At 45.1% G+C, this 13,787-nt stretch overlaps 1 protein-coding gene across 1 annotated transcript in view; it reads right to left on the reverse strand.

Annotated features, from left to right (window-relative positions):
* tmem161a (transmembrane protein 161A) overlaps positions 1 to 3,531 on the reverse strand; it is a 250,910-nt gene extending 247,379 nt beyond the window's left edge. Inside the window, exon 1 of the mRNA XM_063032710.1 lies at positions 2,914 to 3,531. The gene's annotated coding sequence lies outside the window, so the exon portion shown is untranslated. The remainder of the gene's footprint in view (positions 1 to 2,913) is intronic.
* Between the last annotated feature and the right edge of the window lie 10,256 nt (positions 3,532 to 13,787).

Raw genomic sequence — 13,787 nt, forward strand, 5'->3', positions numbered from 1 at the left:
GATGCATATCACCGAGTCTATACAGAAATATACACCTGTTATTACGTGTCAGTTGTGAATCATAATTTTCTTCCCTGTCTCATTTCACGTCCTGCTCGGGGGGTTCAGTCCGTCGGCGTCGTCGTGGCCCGGTGCTTGACGACAGTTTGAGATCGAGCACCGTGCCAGGTGTCACTCGCCAGGTGGAAACAGCTAATGCGTACCACTGATGCCGTATCTGTAGGCAGAGGTCTCAAATTAAACTAAATCATACTTTAAAATGTTATCTCTTAGGATAAATATCTTGACTCAAGCCTATGTCGTGGGCACGCCGTGAGAAGATGGGAGAATCCCGTGTTCTAGCTGTGAAACAAGCCGAGCACCCCTCGGCCGAGAGATAAGGAATGAAGCAGAGAGTCTGCAATTCTTTAGTGACAGACAGGAGGAACATACACATCCCGCATGTGCTTCGAAATGGGGGAAATAAATTAAACGTTGCTATTTGCCTGATAATGTAGCAATATCACCACACCTACGTCTTACTGAAATCTACAAGCACACACAGAAAAAGTAATGTTTAAAATTGCAGCCAGAGAGAGGCTCACCCATGGAGTGAGATTGTTCCCAGCTAATCTCTGTCCCTATAATCGCCGGCTGTAATTTAATTTCTGCTAAAAATCTACAATCAGATCCGACAGCACCCCTCCAGCCGCCGCCAGACTGAGAAGCGTTTGTCATTTCGTACTGTGGTAATACGGACCCGGGCTCCAGGGTGAAACCGAACCCAGGCTGAGTGGATCGGGAGGGGCGACTATAATACATGGGACCTTCGTGGGGGACGGGGCCTGCTCACAAAGTTTGAGAATGTGTTGTACTGTAGCGCCAGACGCTGTGCAGAGAGGCCCGGGGAGCCGGTACACAGAGCGGGGAATCCGGAGCTTTCCTCGCGGCTTTATGTTGTGCGACACCGCTACCGAGACACAGCAGACCTGCGTGTGCTAACACGTGTGTGTGTATCCACATCGGCCGCCTTCCCCTCTCTAAGCACAGCAAACAACATAAGGTCCATACAGACAGAGGACTTGTGTTCTCTCTCTCTCTCTCTCTCTCTCTCTCGTTCTCTCTCTCTCTCTCTCTCTCTCTCTCTCTCTCTCTCTCTCTCTCTCTCTCTCTCTCTCTCTCTCTCTCTCTCTCTCTCACGTTTAAAGGCATCAGCAAGAGCAAGGAATTGTCTGTGGACTTCAGGAAGGGGAGGTCGAGGGGACACACACCAGTCCTCATCGAGGGAATCCCCTCCGCCATCAGATTTCTGAATGAACAATGAACCCAGCATCGCTGCCTCAGTATTTCCTCCCTGTTTGCACGACTTGTTGGATTTAATTTCTATACAATACTTCTTGTTGTAATGTATAGTTTTTATTATAATGTACTGCAATGTACTGCTGCCGCAAAACAACACATTTCACGACATAGACCAGCGATATTAAACCTGATTCTGATTATTGGTAGAAAACTGATCAAAGGCTAGCTGTGTGGATGGGTAATGAGATCGATATTACACAGACAGCAGGAGATAACCCCCCCCCCCCGTCCAATGCAAGCGAGCAGGGGGCAAACTGTAACTCGGATTAAGAGAGATTGGGGACGTTGTGTTTTTTCGGCAAGGATATAACAACGCTGCCGTTAACCAGCAAAAACAGCTTTCAGGAAACACAATCTCGCCTTTATAAACACTAGAGATTCTGCAGATTCTGGAAATCCAGAGGAATTTATGCAAAGGAATATGCAGAGTCGATGTTTCGGGCCGAGACCCCTCATCAGGACCCTGTCCAGCACATTTGTCTTTTTACACCCTTGTTAGATTGCATTCATACAGTCAGATTTGCCTTACAAACTCCACGAAATGATCTTACCTTCTGGGGAAGGGTGTAACGGAGACTCTCATTCCAGCAGAGACCTTGGATAGAACGGTTGGTTGGATGACAGATTTTGCTAGTCAGATTGTGCCCATGGTAGACGGCTCAATAAATGAAGTACCGGTCAAACGTTGTGTAACTTTACCTCAGCCCCCCTCTCTCGCTTTCTCTCCCGCTCTCTCTCTCTCTCTCATACATATAAACTCCAAATTTCGCTCGATAACACACAGATTTCATTGACAGTTTCAAATGTGACATTCTCCTCACACCATTATCTAAATGTTCCTGTGTAAAACGGCGCAGAGACAGACTTGAATCCTTTTCAAATCTTGTCCAGCCCATTACTCCCCGTTCCTACCCCTCCTCCCTCCACATAGACACACACACACACACACACACACACTTGATTATAAAAAGACAGGACTGATTCAGAATATTCTAATTTCACACGCTACTCCCAGGAGAGTGGGGGTATTTGTCCCCTCTATTCTGAACAAGCAAGTGACCGCAAAAAATCGTTGGCAATGGAGGAAGTCAAAATCAAGTTCAACAGCAGAGAGAGAGACATTACCATAATAATGCGTCTGTCAGAATTGAATTTGGCCAGACAACGGGTTCTGGTGTCACGCTAACCCACAGTCAGGCCCTCGGTGAGATTTTCCCATGGACTAGTGATTATTAAGACAACTGGGTTTGTCAACGACACAAACGTTTGGGCCTTTGCTAGTTTTTGCGCCGCTTGAGCAGAAATTCCGTGCTTTGACAAAAAATGTTTATATATTTACCCATGTAGAAAGGTCAAAGCAGAAACCGGCAAACAACCAGCCCTTTCCTAAACTTTTAAAGTTAAGACAATGCTGTTCTTTTTGGCTCATTGCTAAATGCTCACGACGTGAGTCTGTGATGCATTTTCCCAGATGGGGCGCTCGGCAAAGGTCACCTCCCTTCCCACTTCTCCAACCCGCCCGATTTTCATGTAAAACTGAACACAATGAGGAAAAAGGTTTTCGGTACTTACATAATTTTGATAGGTGTTAATTTTCTGCCACGAGTTCTCGTACCTTGAAGGTCAGGATTGGAATTAAAGTTTGCAATAGACTACTGCATGAAATCATTGATCGAGTCGGTGTGTTCCTCCCGTGACAGCTGGCGTAGTTTATCTTGTTTTAGGCTCTTCCCGTCTCCAAATTCGACTGACACCGAACGTGGGGGCATAAAGCAGACAAGAGACACGGCTCTCTCTCCCTCACCCACGCCGCCCACCCCCGTTCGGTCGCCTCTAATTTTCTCACACAAGTTAAGCCGGTTCTCTGGGAGTCCGCGCTGGAATCCAAACTGCCGTGGACGTGTCTAGAAACCCAAACAGCCGGCACGCAATTCATTGTCCGGCTGAATTGGTACCCATTGTTCAGTCTCTGCGGGATCGGATTTTTTTCCCTTCACGCATTCTACTCGCTACTCATTTCGCTAGAAGTGAAATATGGGCCAACATGTCGTCCCGTAGAGACGTGGCGCGGTTGATGCTCCCGTCTGAGACTTCAGCCGCCGAAATAGAATGAGCGTCTATGTTGATCCCGCGCTCAGTTTTGGAAATCTGCTTTCTATATCAATCCCAGTTGCTGGCGTCGCGTAAAGAAACAAAGATTTCGGTGTAACCCCCCCCCCCCCGACTCCTGCCTTCTGGTCCTCTCTCAGCCACCGTCAAAGTTACCTTTGCAATTCCCGATCACCTGACACCTCCTGCCAAGAAGCACAATTGTGCCAAGTTGGTATTTAGCACAAGGCGCACACGGCCAACTCCCTGCGCGGACCCGGCCACCAACTCACTCCGCTGTCAGGCGATGCAGCCCGGCTGTTTCCGAGCAAGCTGACAACACATTTCATTTGCCTTCCTCAGGCCGTTTCCCCCCTCTTTACAGTGGAGGCATGAGGCACGGAAAGGTTGAGGGAATTCCAACAGGCCTCCACACACCGCCGCAGAGATCACACTGAGATGTCCTGCTCCAACAAGACCGAGAGGGATATCGAGAGCCGAGCTTTGGGTCGCGTTCTCCGACGTAAGGTTAAGTAGATACGTCTCCCCGATTTTTATGCACCTTGGAGTTGCTCCCAGCATTTTCCCCGCAGATCCCGCCGTCCCGCACAGACGCAGCGCAAGGATCACAGTAGATCTATTATATTGCAAATTATGATATTTCTCGTGGTAAGGATGGGTGAAAATCTCAAAAATGGTCCGCGTTTGAGATTACGCGTTTGCGTCAGTGTGCGTGGTGGTTCAAACGCACTTTACCGCTCCGTTTTACGGCGAACGTTATTCTTTTAATATTTTGTGTGCCCGGCACATTTTGGCAATGTTTAATGAAGGGACGTCTGTGCGAAGGTGAGCGAATGTTCCAACCAGCAAACAGAAAATATGTCCAGATATATTTAACCAGGTTTACGTCCTCGTTGCACGTGCCCATCGCACCAAGAGCTAAATTAAAATATCACACATGGATTATCAATGGATACATATCGTGAAAATGTCACGTTCCCTGGTGTCGCTGTTCCACCCCGGCTCCGTTTGACCAATTTTAACGTATCCCGGCTTCTCGGAAACGCTTAATTTTGTAAATTTTGAATCAATGCAAAGGCAGAGTCTGAAAGCTTCATCTACGTCTGTGTAAAGCAGGGTTCTATCCATGCTAATGCGACAGTGCGGATCTGTAAACAGCGGGTACTTCGCTAACTTGTATCAGTTATTTTTGCGACTGGGCGGGCTGTGGGTCAAATCGGGGACATTGTCAGTGTCACTTCATCCGCGAAAAGTGGGGCTCGGCTCTTCACTGCCAAGGACTAGAGTTGGGGTTATCGTTTTCGGCAGGTTTTTGGTGTCTCTTTTCCGTAGTTGCTTCTCTGGCATTTCCCCGGAGAGGGGAGTGCTGTGATCCAAAGAAAGGCCGAAGCGAAGTGTTTCCTTGTGTCGATATTTGCTCTTTTATAATCTTGTCCTTTTAGCACAGACACGGGTTGGTCAGTGTTCTCGTTTTAACAGGCCGCGGTGATCTACAAACTCCTCCGCCGCCAGCATCGAAGTAGCGAAAAATAATGTGACCTTGCAGAGAAGCATATTTAAGGAGCGGAGTTTCAGCAAACCCTCGCTCTCCTCAAAGTTCAAAATCACATTTAGGATACCTGCCAAATCCCCCTTTTTTTGCAATCTTAAATTAACCTCACAAGTTGATATAATTGTGGCTTTTACGTACAATAATTGAGGCGTCAGAGGTATGATTTAACGTGTATGTGTATTCTAGTATTTAAATATTTAAAAAGATTCTGCAGGTCTTGGAAGAAAACAAAAGGCGAAGGAAACTACACTATGAAATTACATTTTAGCGGCTTTAAACGGCGGAAATGTCGGTGTCTTTCGTCGAGGCAGCCGGACTCATATTTAACGTGGAACATTAACAAAGCTGAGTTATAGCAACCACGCACAATTACATTGGTAAGAGAATGAATAGGAGTCAACTAAAAATAACAAATTCCTGTAAGCACCGGCAAATTTATCTCAATGTAAAACACCATCAAAAATATCGGCGAATTCGATACATTTTCTTCCGATTATTCACTTCTCAATTACGCGAGAAAAAGAGTAGAAAAAGACACTGTTGTGTTTCTCTGTGCAGGGAACTCGGGCTGCAGTTATCCCTGTTCGAGGTAGTTGAATCTGTGTGGCCACGGTTATACAGGGAGGGTCTAGTGCGGTGAAATTCAGCGTTTATGAGCAAATACAACACAGACCTTCAGACAGGCCGAGGTCGTGACTTTAAATCTTTATGACATACACAGTGCTGCGCACTACATAGATTTTGAATTATATTTCATTAACATATTTATGGTAGCATGTTGGTTTATGTTCTGTGTGTGATACATGTATTATGGGTGTCCCGTGGTCTGGACGAACATTGTTTCATTTGGTTGTATGTATGTACAGGCAGATGACGATAAACTTGAACGTGGTACGTTGCGCAAATGTTCCCGGGATCTCCCAGGAACTCTTGGTTACCTCTCAATGGCGAAAGTATTGAAATATATTTTTGTACTTTCTAAACTTCTCCTTTAATTATTTGAACCGCTGACAGGGAGCAGGAAATATTTATCGGTGGAAATGTATATCATTAAGAACCCCGATTGTATGTGATCACCAACATTTCCTCCCATTTTCCACCGGCCCTTTAGGTCTCCGTCCTTACTGGAACCCGGTTTCCTCGTATTTCTGGCAGGCTTTTTGTTGCGTCTTCCATCATGAACACAGGCGCAATGCATTTGAAATAGACGTCATGAAGAAACCCGAATCTATGCGTTCCCCCAAATTTCCTCCCCACCCTCGATCGTCGTCTTAGGGAATAAAATGGGGCTGTCACTCCGAGAGCAATGATTGTGCACCCTGAATCTGGGGCAAGTTACTATGTAATTACAGGGTTGCAGATGACCGCTGCAGTTACATTAAACCTATAGATGACCATTTGGCACGGGTACTAGTTTAAATTAAACAAAATAAAACAGATTCAATCTCGTATGCGGGTGTATCTCGGCCCTAGCCTCTCGGAATCCACACGCCAGAAGTGTTTTGTATTCGTCATCGTGTACGCGCACTACCCTTTCTCTGTAGCTTCTGAATTCTGTTATTATTTTACCTTGTTCGTCCATCACTAAGGACTCCCATCACCCAGGACATTCCGATCATCATACAGGAGCCTGAAGACACACTCAATATTTTAGGAACAGCTTCTTACCCTCTGCCGTCAGACTCCTGAACGGACAATGAACACTAAATTAATATTTTATTGCTCTCTTTTTGTAGTACTTATTTAATTTAGTTGTTATATATTCTTCTTATTATATAGTTTTTTTTAAAGTTGTGTATTGCAATGTACTTCTTCCTTAAAACACATCTCAAGACATATACTGGCGATATTAAACCTGATTCTCATTCACTGTTTAATGATCTGATCTGTAAGAACAATGTGCAAGACAAGCTCTTCACTATATGTCGGTACACGTGACAGTAATAAACCGATTCCAGTTCGAATTCCAACGTATTTTAAACCTGTTACTGTTTTTCTGTGACTTCCTTTTGAAATCGATCTCCCGGAGGGCTGGTGTTAACGCGGTAGGCTGTCGACATGCCCCGTCCATTCAGTTAATCCCAGTGTCCAGTGACATCCATTCACAGGCCGGCAGTTCCCCTCCCCTGATTTGCCCCAGTCCTTGTTCACTGCCCTGGTGTTAAATGGTTGTAAAGCGGGAGGTCAAATCAATTGGCGTGGGAGTCCTCGAGGGGAGGACAGGCAATGTACGAGCCATTGCTCAGTCCCAGGGGCGGCAGCCGCGGTCATTAGGCACCACTTAATAGTGGGTGTCCTTGCAACTTTAAAGAAACTATTGAGGGCGGAAGGATGGTGTGTTCCTGTGTCCCTCGAACTGGGTGCGCACACCCTGTAATCTCAGCAACCTACAGAGATACAGAACTGACAGAAGAGAAGTCACATTCAGGAGCGGGTCGTGGACTACATTTGAGATATAGTTGGCTCGTTATGAGTTTATTGAATTTATCTTATTTTGAGATACAGTGCGAAACAGGCCCTTCCGGCCTATCGAGTCGCGCAGCCCAGCAACCCACCGATTTAACATTAGCCTAATCACAGGACCATTTACAATGAGCAATTAACCTACCAGCCGATACTTGTTTAGACTGTGGGAGGAAACCGAAGCAGCCAGAGGAAGCCCACATGCACACGGGAAGAACGTACAAGCTTGGCATGTGTTGTAGCGTGGATGAAATTACCGGAGAGACAGTCACTGGTAGATACGGCAGCTTCTTTATTCGACACAACAAGGTACAGCAGGCTCTAACAATCGTCCACTAACAACATGTATGCTACTTTCTCTCATACAGCAGCCTTTTAACATTGTCATATACGAAAATATAATATATATTACATTTGGATTAATATATGTTTACAAATATTTCAATTGTTAATACTTACCCGTAGTTTAAACGAAATCCTCCAAAATTACAAGTTATATCACTAAGTTCATATTAATCATGTCTGGAGAATTCACGTAACGGGGCGAAGGACAAAAGTGAAGACACTGAAGATTTTCAGCGATCTTGAGTTTGAGGCTCTCGGCTGTTCACTCGCCAGGCAGGCCCAGTGTCCGTGGTAACCGACCATGAACCGGACCCCTGTCCGGGATAATCGGCCACGAACCTGGCACAGTATTACCCTGTTACAGGGCAGCGAGTAGAGGCGCACCAGGCGAAGGGTTCGGGTCTGCGTTCCCCACTCGCTTTGTAATTGCATGAATGTCACTGCATATATTTTCCATAAGACAATAAGACATAGGAGTAGAATTAACCCATTCTGCCCATCGAGTCTGCCTCACCATTCCATTATGGCTGATTTATTACCTTTCTCAATCCTATTCTCCACATAACTTTTGATGCCCTGGCTAATCAAGAACCTACCAATCTCTACTTTAACTATATCCAATGACTCGGTCTCTACAGCCGTCTGTGGCAATGAATTCCACCGATCCACCACCCTCTGGCTAAAGAAATTTCTCATCATCTCCGTTCTAAATGGACACCCCTCAATTTTGTATGTTTTCGGAATAACTTCACGACACTGTAAACTGTACAATTCCAATTTAGAATCAAATTGGAAACGATGATAATTGGAGCAGAAATCCGCCTCATCTCTGTCTAAATCAATGATTTCTGTGCTAATTTTATGATGTTTCTTTTTAATTCCGTTATTGATTTTAAAAAATCACCATTAGTTCTGTAAAAATTCACTAACTGGGAGATGTAGTATATTCCCTTTAGTCGTAGTTCAACATATTTTTTCCCAGTTGTAACTATTGTAAAATATTTTAAATGGTAATTAATAAAAATAACTTTTTAAACTCGTCTAAATTCTACCATGTATGTTTATGTGGAAATATTTTACAATCCCCTGTTCTTTCAACTCGCGCCTTTGTTTCACTTTAACCGGACACTATCCGCCTTCAGAAATGTAGCAGCTATGAGTTTTGTTTTATTAGTTTCGTTCTTCAAACACTAACAGCAGCTTCGTAGAGAAATTTCCCGGGATATCAGTCCAAAAGAATTATTTAATCGGATTGTGAAAACTGTAAATAGAAATGGGACAAAAAAAAAGAAAATGAATTTAGATGGCACAGTATCTCTTTCCCAGGGTTGAAACGTCTAACACCGCAGGGCATTATTTTAAGGTGAGGGGGCAATTTCAAAGGAGATGTGAGGGACAGAGAGCGGTGGGTGTCTGGAACGCGCTGCCAGGGGTGGTGGTAGAGGCAGATATAGAGATGTTTAGACAGGGACTTGTATGTGAGGGAAATGGGAAGATATGGACATTGTGAAGGATGAAGGGATTAGTTTAGTTGGTTATGTGATTACTAATGTAATCAATTCAGCACAAAATTGTTTTACTGGTCTATGTTCTATGACTCTGTCAAATAATCGAAATTGGCCCGAATTTCACACGGGGTCGATGCAACACTAAGCATGTACCCAGTCAGGCTCTGATAATCGGAAATAAGACGAAAACCTTCGCTCTATGTGACTCCGCTGAAGGGGTTGATCGTCCTCTCAATGAATGGGGAGCGCGACTCCACAATCCGCAATTCCACACAGACATTACAGAGATATCTTCGCGGCGACAATACAAGGGGCTAAGTTCAGAGTTCAAAGTAAATTATTGTCAAAGTACATACATGTGTCAACCTTTGAGATTCGTTTCACAGTAGAACAAAGAAACTCTGAAAACCCGCACACAAGACGGGCATACAACCAATGTGCAAAAAGACCACAAGCTGTTTAATAATGATTTAAAAAAATAAACAAATAAGCAATCAATATCAAGAACATGAGATGAAGAGTCCTTGAAAGTTATAGCTTGTGGGTCCACAAGTGTGAGCTGCGTGGCTCAGAAATCGCACAGCCACTTGCTGCATCTCCTCCGCGCACTATCAAAACTCCCGTGAACTTCCGAGTCCCTGCAATTCCCGCGTAAACCAGTTAAAACACGCGGCATGGCCGCACGGTTATAACCAGGGCCGTGTCACAAATACAGCAGATTAAACATTTTAATATAGAGATATGTTTTTAACGCGAGGCTATAAATGTTTATTATTTGTGTTACGATAAACAAGTCCATTCGCGAACTATGATTTTTTAAAGTTTGATGTAAAACTTACGTTCAGCGATGAAGACGGTCTTTGCATTTGATTTGATCCAGGAATCCAGGCCTCGGGTGGGAGTTAATAGAAGGTTAACGAAACCTAAATCATAGGACATTTTGTAATTTGTAAAATTAATTTCGGAACAAGGAGTTTTCTGAAAAACCTTAGAAGGGAGGACAATGGAATAATCACAAACAAGATAAAATCTGCAGATGCTGGAAATCCGAGCAAGACACACAAAATGCTGGAGGAACTCGGCAGGTCAGGCAGCATCTATGGAAAAAAGTACAGTGTACGTTCGTCGAGGAGCGAGCAGGGGGTTTCCAGGCCAGGGGGAGTGGGGAGAGACGGTGGGCGTGGCGTTTTCAGGCCTGGTGGGGTAGGGAATGACGGCGGGCGGGGCTTTTCCACGCAAGGTGAAGTGGGGAGTGACAGCGGGCGGGGCATTTCCACGCAAGGTGAAATGGGGAGTGACGGCGGGCGGGGGGGCTTTTCCACGCAAGGTGAAGTGGGGAGTGACGGCCGGCGGGGCTTTTCCAGGCCCTGTGGGGATTGATGGCGGGCGGGGTGCGAGCCGAGGGAGATGGACCGCGCCCAGCAAGATAACCTGTGGTCTTCTTCACTTGTAGTTGTTCTCGCGCACTTCAATCATATTGCTTTAATCCGGGAAAGCGGACTTTCAGTTGTTTTGCTATCACCAAATATCTCAGTAAAGACATGATTTTAAAGCCGCTCTCTGAGAAAGAAAAGGCTCCAATGCGCCTACCGGAGCAATAGGTCCATTTCATCGGCTCTTCACACAATCTTGGAACATCAGGACAGCAAAGATGCAAACATCAGGATGCCCTTTATCGATTACAGCTCAGCATTTAATACCACCATCCCTTCAAAACTAATCAATAAGCTCCAAGGCCTTGGCCTCAGTAACTTCTTGTGCAACACACACAAAATGCTGGAGGAACTCAGCAGGTCAGGCAGCAAGTACAGTCGACGTTTCGGGCCGAGACCTTCTCGTGCAATTATGCAATTCAATCCCGGATTTCCTCATTCGTACACCCCATTCAGTTCGGATTGGCAAAAACATCCCCACAATCTCCATCAGCACAGGAGCACAGCTGGGATGTGTGCTTAGCCCCTTGTTCTACTCGCTTTACACCTATGACTGTGTTGCTAAGTACAGCTCCAACACCGTATGCAAGTTCGCTGATGACGCCACTGTTGTGGGTCGTATCAAAGGGGGCGAGGAATCGGCATAAAGGAGGAAGATTGAAAATCTGGCGGAGAGGTGTTATAACAACACCCTCTCACTCAATGTTACTCAAGACCAAGAAATTGATCATAATCTTTAGGAGAGGGAAGCCAGTCCTTATCGGCGGATCAGAGGTGGAGAGGGCAGCAACTTTAAATTCCTGGGTGTTACGATTTCAGAGGACTATCTTGAACTCAGCACGTACATACAACTGCGACGAAAGCACGGCAACCCCTCTACTTCCTTAGGAGTGCGAAAATTCGGCATGACATCACAAACTTTGACAAACTTCTATAGATGTGTAGTGAATAGTGTATTGACTGACCACATCACAGCCTAGTATGGGAACACCAATACCCTTGAACGGAAAATTCTACAAAACGTAGTGGATACGACCCAGTACAAACCCTCCCAACCATTGAGCACATCTACATGTAACGCTGTCGCAGGAAATCAGCATCCATCATCAGGCCATGGTCTTTTCTCGCTGCTGCCATCAGGCAGAAGGTATAGGTGCCTCAGGACTCACACCACCAGGTTCAAGAACAATTATTAACCCTCAACCATCAGGCTCTTGAGCAAAAAGGGGTTACTACACTCACTTCCCCATCCATTGAAATATTCAAACAACCAATGATCTCACTTTGAGGACTCTTTATCATGTCATTCCTGTTCTCGTTATTTATTGTTATTTATTTATATTTGCATTTGCACAGTTTGTTATCTTCCGCACTCTGGTTGATCTGTCATTGACCCCGTTATAATTACTATTCTGTACATTACTGAATATGCCCGCGGGAAATTGAATCGCAGGGTTGTACGTGGCGACATATATGCACTCTGATAATAAAAGTTACTTTTTTTGAACTTTGAAGATCAAACCCCAAATAACAAAACAGAACGGTGAAAGTGATTTCGGATATACTGTAGATACCCAAGTTTTTCATATATCAGCGATTAAAATTATTCATGGATAAAAACCCAAGATTTGTTTAAACTCAGTCAGGTTTTTTTTAATATTAGCGAAATGAAAGCGTGCAGCGGATGCCGGGGAGAAGGGCGACCCGTCAGGAATGTCCTCAGATGATATGGTGATGGATACTCACTTCGACAATAAACTTGACTGTGGCCCTTCCCTCAAAGTTAAACGGGATACTTTTATAAAGGATAACCCGATTTTACTGTCTGAAATACGACAGCATCCTCCGAAATAATGACTTGTTTTGTTTTCGGACAAGATGAAACATCGTTAATAATAAAAGCAGTAAGATTTAATCTGTAACGTTATCTAGGAATCAAGCCTCATGCAGGTTCCGGTCACCCAGGGACCGAGACGGCGGGTTACATCACTGCCCATCATTTGCAGGCGAGTGGGTGACGAACACTGACACCTGTCAGTTAGAGGTCACTTCAACCATCCAGTGGGCTTCCCAATTCACCGAGAAGGTTCTCCAATCATTTGCCCACAGTTACCCTCCCAATGCATGCTACACCCAGAGCGGAGTTACTCGTCAAACCTGCTCCGCAGCCACCGGCACCAAACGCGTTCTTTCCTCCCGCCCGCGGTTTGTCAAACATTGTTACATGTATAGCGCCTTTCAAAGTTTAAAGTTCCAAGTAGATTTATTAACAAAGAATGGTAATGTCACCCTGAAATGCACTTTCTTACAGACATTCACAGTGGAACACAGAAATACAATATAATCAGTGAAAAACTAGACACCCACACACACAAACAACTAATGTGCAACAGAAGACAAATTATGCAATTAGACAAATAAATAAATATATAAATAATTCTATTTATCAACGATCATCCATGAGTCTATGGGTGTCAAGGTTACGGCGACGCTATTGCAGCTTGGGGATTCGGAGTTGGGAGATCAATTCCGGCACTGTTCGGTCAGGAGTCTCGGTATGTCCTGCCCGAGGTAAGCATAAGTTTGCCGATGCCCCGGTTTCCCGCAGACCAGACACCTATCGGTAGGTGAACTGGTCACTGTAAATTGTCCCGTGATTAGCTTCGGGGTAATCGGGTTTGATGAGATTTGCTGGGGTTGCGCGGCTTGAAGAGCGGAAAGGGCAGTTAGACAAATATATAAAGTAAGTGCAGTATGTAATATTGAGAACATGCGCTGTACAGTTCCTGCAAGTGAGTCTGGAGGTTGTGGAATCAGTTTAGAGTTGAGATGTGAAGTTATTCACACCGGTTCAGGAGCCTGGTAGTTGCAGAGTAAACTGTTCCTGAGCCTGGTGGTGTGGTCCCTGAGGCTTCTGTACCTCCTGCCCAACAGTGGAGCGAGAAGAGAACATGGCCTGGCTGGTGGGTGCTACTTTCTTGTAACAACCTCTGACAGAAGGGCAGGGCCAGGGAACGAGCTGTGGAATGTTCCCTC

This window comes from Mobula hypostoma, chromosome 24 (assembly GCF_963921235.1).
Source record: "Mobula hypostoma chromosome 24, sMobHyp1.1, whole genome shotgun sequence".
In the NCBI taxonomy this organism is placed as follows: Eukaryota; Metazoa; Chordata; class Chondrichthyes; order Myliobatiformes; family Myliobatidae; genus Mobula; species Mobula hypostoma.